A 12,842-nucleotide genomic window follows, 5' to 3' on the forward strand; every position below is an offset into this window, starting at 1 on the left:
GCTTTGCGGATTCTAAAACAGCAATGTTCACAGATAAGAAAAATGCAAAGACAAAAAAATCGGTGGAGGGATTTTTTACAAAATCGCGGTCAAAGTTCAGATTTTTATGTTTATTTTAGGTTTTCGCGATTTTGCCATTTTGGAAACCGCAAGTCTTATCAAAATGGGTCTAAAGAAAATGTTGTAGCTGTGAAAATTCTCTAGAGGATTGGCTTTTATAATTTGTTTCTAGGTTTTACCATTTTTGAGATATAGAAGGCACAAATTAACCTACTGTTTCGGTGGGTGAAACTTCGAGATGGTTATCATCTGTTTGAAATAAAGTTAGAGTTAAATACTGGACTCTGTGCCATGTTTAAGACGATCCTTCTTTGTAGTTTACACATAGTCTCTCCCCTCATATTTTCTTATTATGTTATACCATTTTCCATATTTCAAAAGAGATGGCTTGTTTACAGCGCAATGGACTCTTTGGACACTGAAATCGGAAGATGTTCAAAAGCAACATCTTCTCAATGGCGGCCAACAATGTATCAAACTATATTAAGTGTTATTACATACTTTCATGTTGAAAACAAAAAGAAAAACAAAATTAAGTCATGACCAGCAAAGCAAAATAAGTTTGATGATAATGATACTGTTGAAGAAAATGATAAAAACTGAAAGAAAACGGAAATTGTTAATAATATGGTAGAGCATCCCTGTCTATAACAAGGAACCATTATTAAGATTGTCATCAACAACACTTTTAAATGATTTAAAATTATGCTCGTCAAAAGGAAGTAAAGAAGTGTGAATGGTTTGTTAACAAGGCTGTGAGTTATGTGGTGTTAAATGTATACATTTATTTTATGAGAACACATACAGAGAATTTATAATGTCAAGATCAGAGGGCTCAGAAGGATCGCTGCATTATATTAACTTTTGTATAATCTTACCTACAAATAGGAATAAGATTCAAGGATGCTTCTGCTTCTGATCTAAACAAAATCATGTGGCTTATATACATATTTAATTGTTGTTTATTTTTATTTTTTTTTTTTGAAAATTTTAGACTACATATTATATGTATCTAACTACATAATAAACATTTTCACGAGCATCCAAGGAGAAACAAATTATAAATAATCGTAAAAAAATCCCAGAACTTTATGGTTTTTATTTATGTTTTATTAATATTTTTTAAAAAGCTTCTTTATTTTAACTTTACGTTGGTTAAATTAAATTTTTTTATTTATTTTTTTTTTGTTTTTTACTTTCATTGAATTGCAATGATAAATTACTTTGTAATTGACAACTCAATAACCTCTTTTTAAACGTTATGTCAGTTACATATTTATTTTGACATATATTTTTCACATATAAATATAAATAATATAAATTTTATATACAATGTGTATTGCAATTATATTATTTACTTAGTAAAAGTTACATTTTAAAAGCATAAAATTAATTTATTCCAATTAATTTTAATTAAAATTTTATTTACAATGCAATTTACAGAATCCATTCCTCGCCTTTGTCATGACAGCAAAATGTAAATATAAACCACAAAAGAATGGATTATTTTCTGATGTTTCTCGATAGGTTAATAAAGAGCAATTAAATAGGGGTTTTAAATGAATGGTATGGGAGAGTATATGATTGATTTCCACATTTAAATTGCTTTCTGGGTCAAATGGGAGAAAAACAGCGACGGTGGAACAAGGTGGTTTAAAAAAAAAACTTCACAATAAAAAACACGTTAATATATGGGATGGTATATATTACTCTTAATATGTTCAGGGTTGCTTAATTTTAGTCGCCCTGTTTGTAAACAGTGTGGCATTGGAATTAGCAGCTGATATTTTCATATTCCTCAGATGATATTTACCCTTTCCTCATTAGGAGAAGTAGTACCTCTAGAATATTTGATTCTGGCGACGAGGGGGAGATCGACCTGTAAGATTCACCTTTGCTGGCATCGTAAATTGGAGTAACACCACCTCGGCTGGGAGGACTCTTACGCGGTGTAGCCGTATTAATCTCGGTGTGCCCTATAAACTGTCGGTTAAAATAACACACGTACCTTTCTGGATCTGTCACTATCACGCTGTTTAAAGTCGTTTTATCATAAGTCTGTTCCTGATTCGAGTGTGATTTAACCGTTGCCCACAATTGTCTTATTCGGGTATCAATGTTGCAATGTTGTCAGGTGGTCTATCCACTTCTTCCGCTTATGTTCGCTTACTGGCCTGTTAACTTCAAGAGTAACATGTGTTTTCAGGCTTAATACAACGAAATTTGTACGAAGTTTACCGATAGAAAGGGTACTTCTATAAATCCTTTTTAAAAGAAAGGCTGCTTCTTTATATCCTTTCCTAAAGAATGGGTGCTTTTATAAACAATTTCTGTAAGAAAGGGTACATCTATAATCCTTTCAGTAGGAAATGGTGCTTCTATGGACCCTTTCTATGGACCCTTTCTGTAAGAAAGGTTGCTTCTATAGACAATTTCAATAAGAAAGGTTACTTATATAGACAATTTCTGTAAGAAAGGGCACTTCCATAGCCCCTTTCCGAAAGGTGCTTCTATCTGGTTCTTTCTGAAAGAAAGTGTGCTTTTATCTGCTTCTTTCTGAAAGAAAATGTGCTTCTACCTGCTTCTTTCTGAAAGAAAGGGTGCCTCTATCAGCTTCTTTCTGAAAGAAAGGGTGCTTCTATCTGCTTTTTTCTGAAACAAAGGGTGCTTCTGTATACCCTTTCCGAAACAAAGGGTGCTTCCGTATACCCTTTCTGAAACAAAGGGTGCTTCTGTATACCCTTTCTGAAACAAAGGGTGCTTCTGTATACCCTTTCTGAAACAAAGGGTGTTTTCTAAAAGAAAGGTGCTTTTATAGACCCTTTCTGAAAGAAAGGTGCTTTTATAGACCCTTTCTAAAAGAAAGGTGCTTTTATAGACCCTTTCTAAAAGAAAGGTGCTTTTATAGACCCTTTCAAAAAGAAAGGTGCTTTTATAGACCCTTTCTAAAAGAAAGGTGCTTTTATAGATCCTTTCTAACAGAAAGTTTCTTTCGGAAAGGAAAGGGTGTGCTATGAGCTTTTTCTGAAAGAAAGGTTAATTCTATCTGCTTTTTTCTGAAATAAAGGTTGCTTCTGTCTGCATCCTTCATAAAAAAGGGTACTTCTATCTGCTTCTTTCTGAAAGAAAAGGTGCATCTATTTGATTCTTTCCGAAGGAAAGGGTGCTTCTATCTGCTTCCTTCTGGAAGAAAGGGTGCTTCTGTATACGCTTTCTAAAACAAAGTGTGCTTCTAAAGACCCTTCCTGAAACAAAGGGTGGTTCTAAAGACCCATCCTGAAATAATGGGTGTTTCTACAGACCCTTTCTGAAACAAAGGGTGCTTGTATATTCCTATCTGAAAGGGTGATTCTAAAGACCTTTTCTGAAACAAAAAGGTGGTTCTATAGACCCTTCCTGAAAGAAATGGTGCTTCTATGGACCCCTTCTGAAACAAAGAGTGCTTCTATAGATCCTTTCTGAAACAAAGGGTGCTTTATTGACCCTTTTTGAAAGAAAGGGTGCTTCTATAGACCCTTTTCTGAAACAAAGCGTGCTTCTATAGACCCTTTCTGAAACAAAGGGTGCTTCTGTAGACCCTTTCTGAAACAAATTGTGCTTCTGTAGACCCTTTCTGAAACAAAGAGTGCTCCTATAGACCCTTTTTAAAAGAAAGGGTGCTCCTATAGACCCTTTCTAAAAGAAAGGGTGCTCCTGTAGACCCTTTCTTCTAAAAGAAAGGGTGCTCCTATAAACCCTTTCTAAAAGAAAGGGTGCTCCTATAGACCCTTTCTAAAAGAAAGGGTGCTCCTATAGACCCTTTCTAAAAGAAAGGGTGCTCCTATAGACCCTTTCTAAAAGAAAGGGTGCTCCTATAGACCCTTTCTAAAAGAAAGGGTGCTCCTATAGATCCTTTCTAAAAGAAAGGTGCTCCTATAGACCCTTTCTAAAAGAAAGGGTGCTCCTGTAGACCCTTTCTAAAAGAAAGGGTGCTCCTATAGACCCTTTCTAAAAGAAAGGGTGCTCCTATAGACCCTTTCTAAAAGAAAGGGTGCTCCTATAGACCCTTTCTAAAAGAAAGGGTGCTCCTATAGACCCTTTCTAAAAGAAAGGGTGCTCCTATAGACCCTTTCTAAAAGAAAGGGTGCTCCTATAGACCCTTTCTAAAAGAAAGGGTGCTCCTATAGACCCTTTCTAAAAGAAAGGGTGCTCCTATAGACCCTTTCTAAAAGAAAAGGTGCTCCTATAGACCCTTTCTAAAAGAAAGGGTGCTCCTATAGACCCTTTCTAAAAGAAAGGGTGCTCCTATAGACCCTTTCTAAAAGAAAGGTTGCTCCTATAGACCCTTTCTAAAAGAAAGGGTGCTCCTATAGACCCTTTCTAAAAGAAAGGGTGCTCCTATAGACCCTTTCTAAAAGAAAGGGTGCTCCTATAGACCCTTTCTAAAAGAAAGGGTGCTCCTATAGACCCTTTCTAAAAGAAAGGGTGCTCCTATAGACCCTTTCTAAAAGAAAGGGTGCTCCTATAGACCCTTTCTAAAAGAAAGGGTGCTCCTATAGACCCTTTCTAAAAGAAAGGGTGCTCCTATAGACCCTTTCTAAAAGAAAGGGTGCTCCTATAGACCCTTTCTAAAAGAAAGGGTGCTCCTATAGACCCTTTCTAAAAGAAAGGGTGCTCCTATAGACCCTTTCTAAAAGAAAGGGTGCTCCTATAGACCCTTTCTAAAAGAAAGGGTGCTCCTATAGACCCTTTCTAAAAGAAAGGGTGCTCCTATAGACCCTTTCTAAAAGAAAGGGTGCTCCTATAGACCCTTTCTAAAAGAAAGCAAGGGTCTTTTGGAAAGGAAAGGTGGTGCTATGAGCTTTTTCTGAAAGAAAGGGTAATTCTATCTGCTCTTTTCTGAAAGAAAGGTTAATTCTATCTGCTCTTTTCTGAAAGAAAGGGCTCTTCTATCTGCTTCCTTCTGGAAAGGGTGCTTCTGTAGACGCTTTCTAAAACAAAGTGTGCTTCTATAGACCCTTTCTGAAACAAAGGGTGCTTCTAAAGACTCTTCCCGAAATAATGGGTGTTTCTATAGACCCTTTCTGAAACAAAAGCTGGTTCTATAGACCCTTTCTGAAACAAAAGGTGGTTCTATAGACCCTTCCTGAAACAAAGGCTGCTTCTATAGACCCTTTCTGAAACAGAGAGTGCTTCTATACATCCTTTCTGCAACAAAGGGTGCTTTATTGACCCTTTTTGAAAAAAGTTTGGTTCTATAGACCCTTTTCTACAACAAAGGGTGATTCTATAGACCCTTTCCGAAAATGGGTGCTTCTATAGACCCTTTCTGAAACAAAGAGTGCATCTAAAGACCCCTTCTGAAACAAAAGGTGGTTCTATAGACCCTTTTTGAAACAAAGGATGCTTCTATGGACCCTTTTCTGAAACAAAGGGTGTTTCTATAGACCCTTTCTGAAACAAAGTGTAATTCTAAAGACCGTTTCTGGAACAAAGAGTGCTTCTATAGACCCTTTCTGAAGCAAAGGGTGCTTCTGTAGGCCCTTTCTGAAACGAGTGCTTCTGTACAACCTTTCCCAAACAAAGGGTGCTTCTGTAGACTCTTTATGATACAAAGGGTGCTTCTGTAGACCCTTTCCGAAACAAAGGGTGCTTCTGTAAACCCTTTCTGAAACAAAAGGGTGCTTCTGTAAACCCTTTCTGAAACAAAAGGGTGCTTCTGTAGACCCTTTTTGAAACAAAGGGTTTTTCTGTAGACCCTTTTTGAAACAAAGGGTTTTTCTGTAGGCCCATTCTAAAAGAAAGGGTGCTTCTGTAGACCCTTTCTGAAAAGTCGTACGTTGTTTTTAACTGGCTTTTTCAGGTTTTTAATTTTTAAGACAATTCTAGTGGTTTTTTAGGATTTACCATCCACCGTTTGGCCATCATAACAGCATTTATTTATTTTTTTGGGTTATGAAGGGTCACATTGCCGTTGACCTTCGCCGTCACCATAATTCGCCATTAGCTCCAATTAAATTCAATTAATTACTTAAAAATACTATATTAAAATGCAATAAATTGTGTGCAATTTATAATGCCATAAACGGCATTTCCTGTAATTACAACAACAACGACGTATAATATTCATATAACAGCATTAACATTTCGCATTTACAAAAATTCAAGGAAATGTGAAATTATATTCGAGCTATGAAACAATAATATACAATTATGATTTAATGTGAAATCCTTGCTCCCAAAAGAGTAATACATATTTCACATTAATTTATGGACTGTTTATATGTGCATGCATACATATACATATGTTTTTATTTATGTATATGTATTATGGTATGTATATGTATGAATATATATATTTAAAATTTCTTAAATACAAGCGTTATTAACAAGAAATAACTTAATTTGCGTTGTATTTCCAAATTTTTTGAGTTGAAAAATGTGATATGTTTTCCTTCGTGGAAATATTTACATATGTACATACATACAAACATCTGTATATTTTGTATGTACATAAAATGAAAAGCTCTGCATTGTTAAATTCATTAATTTCTTCTTTAATTTCACATGTCTGTCTGGATGTTTTATGCCCATATGACTGCCATGATGGCTGGTTGGTTGGCATTTTGTTTCTATTTACCATTCTGGCTATGACTGAATCATCTTATGTTTTTTTTTCTCTTCCTCTTTGATTTCATTGTAGATAATTATTGCAATTTGCCACAAGCACAATCGAGCAGCAAACAATAACAACAACCACAGCAAGCAGAGAATTCTACAAAAGCAACTGTAACATTAACAACCAGATCAAGAGCATCAACATCATCGGCAGTTGGCATCAGAAACAGAATCGCTTTTTTTTGCTTTGTATGGCCATTGGCTAAATGGAAACAAGGGAAAAACAATTTTTAACCATTATTTAAATAAAATAGCAAATACCAACAACAACATCAAGCCATGACATACCATACCATGCAATAAAATTCTCTGTGTGTATTTTTAATTAAATAAATTTGTAAAGTTGATCAAACATAACATAAAAGTGCCAGCCCAAGAAGAACAGCAACCGCATCAACGCCATAACCTGCAATACAACTGACAGCAGCATCCATTTATTCACTGCGTCAACAATAGTGTTTGTTCATCATCAAAATAGCAGAAAATAAGGTAAATTTACATTACAATAATAACAACGAAAATACCTATTTAATTTTTACAATAATTTTAATTGGTTGTAAATGTAGGAGAAATAAAAAAAAAACGAACAAATTGCGAAAAATAAATAAAATGACCAGAAATCATTTAAAAATCAACTCCCACATAATATATTTTGTGTCCATGTGTGTGTGTGAGTATATGTGAGAGTGAATAAAATGTAATTAAAATTTAAAATCTCATTTCGTAAATGAGCTTCTGACACAGATTTCAAAGAAGATTTCTTTGAATAAAATTACACAGCCATACATTCATTCACGTATATGCAAATAAAAATGTTATATACATAGATATGTTCCCACAACATCCCCGAAGGGACAAGGATGACTTCACTCATATCAATGACGGCACCCTGATTTATATGAGCTCAAGGTATGGGAAGTAAAGAAGTTTTACACGGTTAAAATACAGTAAGTCCATGCTTGCTTACGTAGTGGTCCAAAAGCTCTCAATTAGAAGGTGATTATCTGAAATGACGGATGTGCGCAATATCTATCGAAAAGAAATTACTTCCAAAATAAGATCCATTTCCAAAATGGACATTTCTTCAGGTACCTCTTCCGCAAAACTTCACTAATACATAATTATTTTGGAACAGGATTTTGGTCTCGTATACGGTATTCAATTCGATATTGTCAATAGATGGAAGTTTCAATTCACAGAGGGTGAAGGTATATCTCTTTCGGCAAAGCCGACTGATACGTTTTTACTTGTTTCATAGTATGCTGCTTCTGGAGGGATGGGTTACCAACTAGCCTAAGGCCCAACCCAAGTTTTTATCGTTTTTACGAGCGAACGCGCGGCACAGGCTAGATCACTACCATTTACGTTAAAGACAACTCCACAGGTGACAAAACGGGTAGGTCTGTTGTCTGTCCACTTGACATGAAAGTGGTAGCAAGATAGGTCCTAAGCTTTTCCATGTTAAAGCCGGTCAGTGCCGTTGCTTGATATCTTTCAGCCCCTACGTCAACCTGCTCAAAAGCTTACTGAAGAAAAATACATATTATGTGATACGATAAGACAAGTAAGAACGGCGTTAAGTTCGGCCGAACTTGTTAACAAGTAGTGCTGAAGTAAAATGGAACAAAAAGTTTCCTTTCGTTTATGATGAAGACTAAATACCAAATGTCAGCAAGTTCGGTAAAACAATGTGGCTAAACTTCAAAATACCGAAATTCGGGAGATATAGTTTCATGGGGGCTGTTTAGGTGAGGGAGGGCAAATCCATAGGTATTTCTTCAACGATAGCTCAGGATATCGTTTGATGAGCAGTGGAGAGATAAAAGAACAAGAAAATAAAACACAGTATCAGTTTAAATATTAAATAATATGCTGGTTTATTGGTGATGTTTATTTCTTTCTTCTACAACAAAGATTACCTTGTAATCTGGGATGGCGATAGAGGCCTGTTAGTACAACAAAGGTTACCAATTGTAATCTGGGGTGGCGACAGAGGCCGGTTAGTAAACGCGAAGACGTTAGAGTTAATGCGCGACAAGTTGACTATTCAACGGTTGATCGACCAGCGCCCGCAGAGGTTCTTGCAATCGCAGAGGATTGCAGCGATCGCAGAGGATCTGAGTCGATTTATACTACTACATTTACATATTCCAATGAGAGAAAACTCAACAACCACCGCTCGTTAGCATCAACACTCTACGGTCTCCGCAGAGGGAACTTGCTGAGGTGATGCACGATGATGTCAATCAGCATCCGTGATCGACTTAGCTCGCGAAGTTGAGTTGGAATGTATCAAACCTAAACAGAGGCTATATCCAATCGTCGATCTTTACCTACAAATTTCGGGCGGAAAGTTTTTAGACTTAAAGAAGACTAAATACCAAATTTCCGATATTTCGGTAAAACCTTCAAAGAATCGAAAATCAAGCTTCTATGGGGGATATAGGAACCCGCGGATCTATACTGAAAATTATCTTCTGGAATATCTGATAACCCCATGGGAGGCTAATTAACAAAATTGACGTTACAACCTTCGGCAGGTACCGTTCTATGGGGCTACATCGAAAGGTGGAACTATACCGACGAATATCAATCAGAAAGGCTTTTACCTTCAACAAAGACTTAATACCGAATTTCAGCAATTTCGGTGGTTTACTGTGGCCACAAAGTTGAGCAATTTCGGTGTAATATTGAGGCCACAACCTTTTAAATACAAGAAATAGGGAGGTACGTTCTATGGGGGCTATATGTAGGCGAAAACCTATAACGACAAATCTCATATGGAACGTATGATACCCCAAATGTAGACCAAATACCAAATTTCAGCCATTTCGGTGGAATATTGAAGTCAGAACCTTCAAAATACCGGAAATAGGGAGGTACCGTTCTATGGGGGCTATACTAAGGCGTGAACCTATACCGACAACTTTTCATATAGAACATTTAATACCCCAAATGAAGACAAAATACCAAATTTCAGACATTTCGGTGGAATATTCACAACCACAACCTTCAAAATAATGGAAATCGGCGGTACCGTTCTATGGGGGCTATACTAAGGCATGGACCTCTACCGACAAATTTCATATAGAACGTTTAATACCCCAAATGAAGACAAAATACTAAATTGCAGCCATTTCGCTGGAATATTGAGGCCACAAACTTCAAAATACCGGAAATTGGGAGGTGCCGTTCAATGGGGCTATATAAAGGCGTGGACCTATACCAACAAATTTCGAGGGGAAGACTATGTACCAAATTTCAGCCATTTCGGTGGATTATTGTGGCTACAGCCGAAATTTGGGAGGAACTGTTCAATGGGGGCTATATGAAGGCATGGACCTATACCGGTGAGTTTCTGGGAGAAAGTTTTATACACCCAGCGAAGACTAAGTAGCAAATTTCAGTCATTTTGGTGCGATAATGAGGCTAAAACCTTCAAAATACCGAAAATCGGGTGGTACCGTTCTATGAGGGCTATTCAAAACGTGGACCGACATAGCCCAGGAGTAATAGAAACTTCTATACCAAATTTCAAAATTCTATCTTAAAAATTGCGAACTGTCTTGATTTCAACAGACTGACGGGCAGACTTATAGGGCAGGCTTATATCGACTTAGAATTTCACCCTGTAGTGCGATTCTCTAACACATTTTTGGAGTTACCGACAAAAATCGGTAACATTAAAACGCAAAATTATGAATGAAAAGTTCAAATAAAAGTTGATAACACTGTTACTATCGGTAGAACTTTACGACTACTTTTTATTTGTCGCTAACTTCCGAATAATATCGTTAATTACCGATAATTTTACCTACTTTTGTCGGTAACTCAAAAAATGAGTTAGAGAATCGCACTACTGATCAAGAATATATATACTTTATAGGGTCTCCGATGAATATTTCGATGTGTTACAAACGGAATGACAAATATAATTATATCCTCCATATTATGGTGGAGGATATAAGTACATACACTATCGAATGCCATACAATCGGTGACTACATTGGGGTTTTGACCTAAAAAATCAATTTCTTACCCATTGTGTGTTGGAACCTAGTCTTTGGGAAAAGACACCAATTCAGAGTAAACGAGTTTAAAAAGCTTAGAGAACATTTATAAATTCCTAATTTCCAGATTTCCTTCAACGGCACACTATTGAGTCTAAATTACATAATATTATATGCACCTATTGTGTATGAAAATTAGACTTAAGTTACTTTTCTTAATCATATGGCCAGAATGATTTATTTTATTAACGTGTGGTTTCATTCATATAAACGGGGAGAAGCAAATCACGCTTTGGCTTTGTTTGAAAGTGCTTACGGTGTGTTTTATTTACAAATTTTATTCCAAATAAATTCTCTAATATTTGGAACTTTTTAACAAGATGTTCTTAGTTATATTACAACCATCACTGTATGTGCATGATTATTCTACCTGTTCATTACTGAAAAATGTATGTATACCGTTGTAGATTACCCATTTACCTAAAAACCAATCATTCCTTTCGCTTAGAACTAAAATTTAAAATAATACCCTTGAAGTCAAAACTATTACTGATCTTCTGCTTTCCACTCTATTAACTTTATCTACTGATACCAATGTCTTTGGCATTAATTCTAGTTTTTTTTTTTTTAATTTTCATTTGAATGTGAAAATGTGGATTATTGTAGTTTTTTTTTTTTTTGGTTTCTTTCATTTCATACCCAGAATATGCTCATTCTTCCACATGTTACTTAAACACTAAAGAAAAAAAACAAGAAATAATGAAAATCGTAAATGAGGAGCAGCAGTAACCTTCTATTAGCTAATCTCTTTGATTTAACTTTGACAATAGAATTCAAGTGAAATCAGAGATGAGAAAAATGAGAAAATACAACAGCAGTCTTCAACATGGCAAAATTGTGACTAATTAGAATTTTTTCTCCAACCATCTAAACTACACATAAAAATCAACAAAGTTTGTGGGGGTGTGAGTTTCTTTTTATGCCACAACTACATACATAGATGAGAATGAGTTTGGGAAACCTTAACAATTCAGTCAGCCAACCAGCCAGTCAGGCATTCAGTCATCCAGTCATTGTACTAAATGAACATATCCATGTTGTCGTTTGTAGGAGTTGTGTGTGTGTGGATTGCAGATTGGTTTTAACAAAAAAAGAAGGAAGTCTCGTACAAAGGAACCGGAACATATACGCATACATACAAACTTGTATACGCGTACAGAGAGTTGTAGATGTATGCAATACTTGGAAATGTTGCTTTGTCTAGTTTTTAAAACGAACCCACACGTTTCATAGTAGAATGTCTTTGGCAATACGTGAGCTCAATGTTGCATGTCATTGCTTTGAATTAGTTCGTGGTAAAGATTTGTTCATTTGTTTTAGCTCTCCCAATCTCCCACTTGCACTCTCTTAAATTTTTCAAGGTTTAAGCATGAAATTGTTACTTTTTTGTGGATGTATGGTGAGGGTTATAAATAAATTTTAACACAAATTTTTATCAACATGAAGTAAATTATTTAAGAAAATTTCAGTGGTTCCTCTAGTTGCATCCAACGAAGAGTTGATACCAAATTTCAGTTATTTCGTTTGTGGCTAAAACCTTAAAATTAAAATTTCCAAAATTGAATGTTAACGTTGTATGTGGCAATATTGAAACATGTGCCCATGATGAAATTTTTTAGTGGAGAAGTTTTGTGATCATTTGGAACCTCAAATGTAATACTACCGCTGGTTTGGTTAAAAAATAGCAAAAATCCTGTTGGCTATACCCACCGACACACAGTGGTCGAATTCACTGATCTAGCGGCTCAATATTAATAACTTGCAAACGAATGAAGATATCTTTCTGAAGTTTTAGTCTGTGTCCGTCGGTAACAATAGACTAAATATGATTAACATTGGCTAATATTTTGGTATAGCCCCCTTCTGATATTCGGTATTTTGAGGATTTTAATTGTTCCACAAACATCCCATAAGGGACAAGGGAGACTTCTCTCATATCAATGAGTGCACCCCGATTCATATTAGCTAAATGATATGGGACCTACAGTTTATCGCCGAGTCCGAACGGCGTGTCTAAGACACCACTTTTGTAGAGAAGTTTTACATGGCTGATAT

The 12,842-nt window shown here is 35.8% G+C and overlaps 1 protein-coding gene across 1 annotated transcript in view; it reads left to right on the forward strand.

Moving 5' to 3' along the window:
• The window catches only part of LOC141402269 (uncharacterized), a 167,404-nt gene that overhangs the window by 60,647 nt on the left and 93,915 nt on the right, over positions 1 to 12,842 (forward strand). The window contains exon 3 of the mRNA XM_073983174.1: positions 6,743 to 7,206. The gene's annotated coding sequence lies outside the window, so the exon portion shown is untranslated. The remainder of the gene's footprint in view (positions 1 to 6,742; positions 7,207 to 12,842) is intronic.

Source organism: Musca autumnalis, unplaced genomic scaffold (genome assembly GCF_047663935.1).
Source record: "Musca autumnalis isolate F117 unplaced genomic scaffold, ASM4766393v1 scaffold_4, whole genome shotgun sequence".
Taxonomy (NCBI): Eukaryota; Metazoa; Arthropoda; class Insecta; order Diptera; family Muscidae; genus Musca; species Musca autumnalis.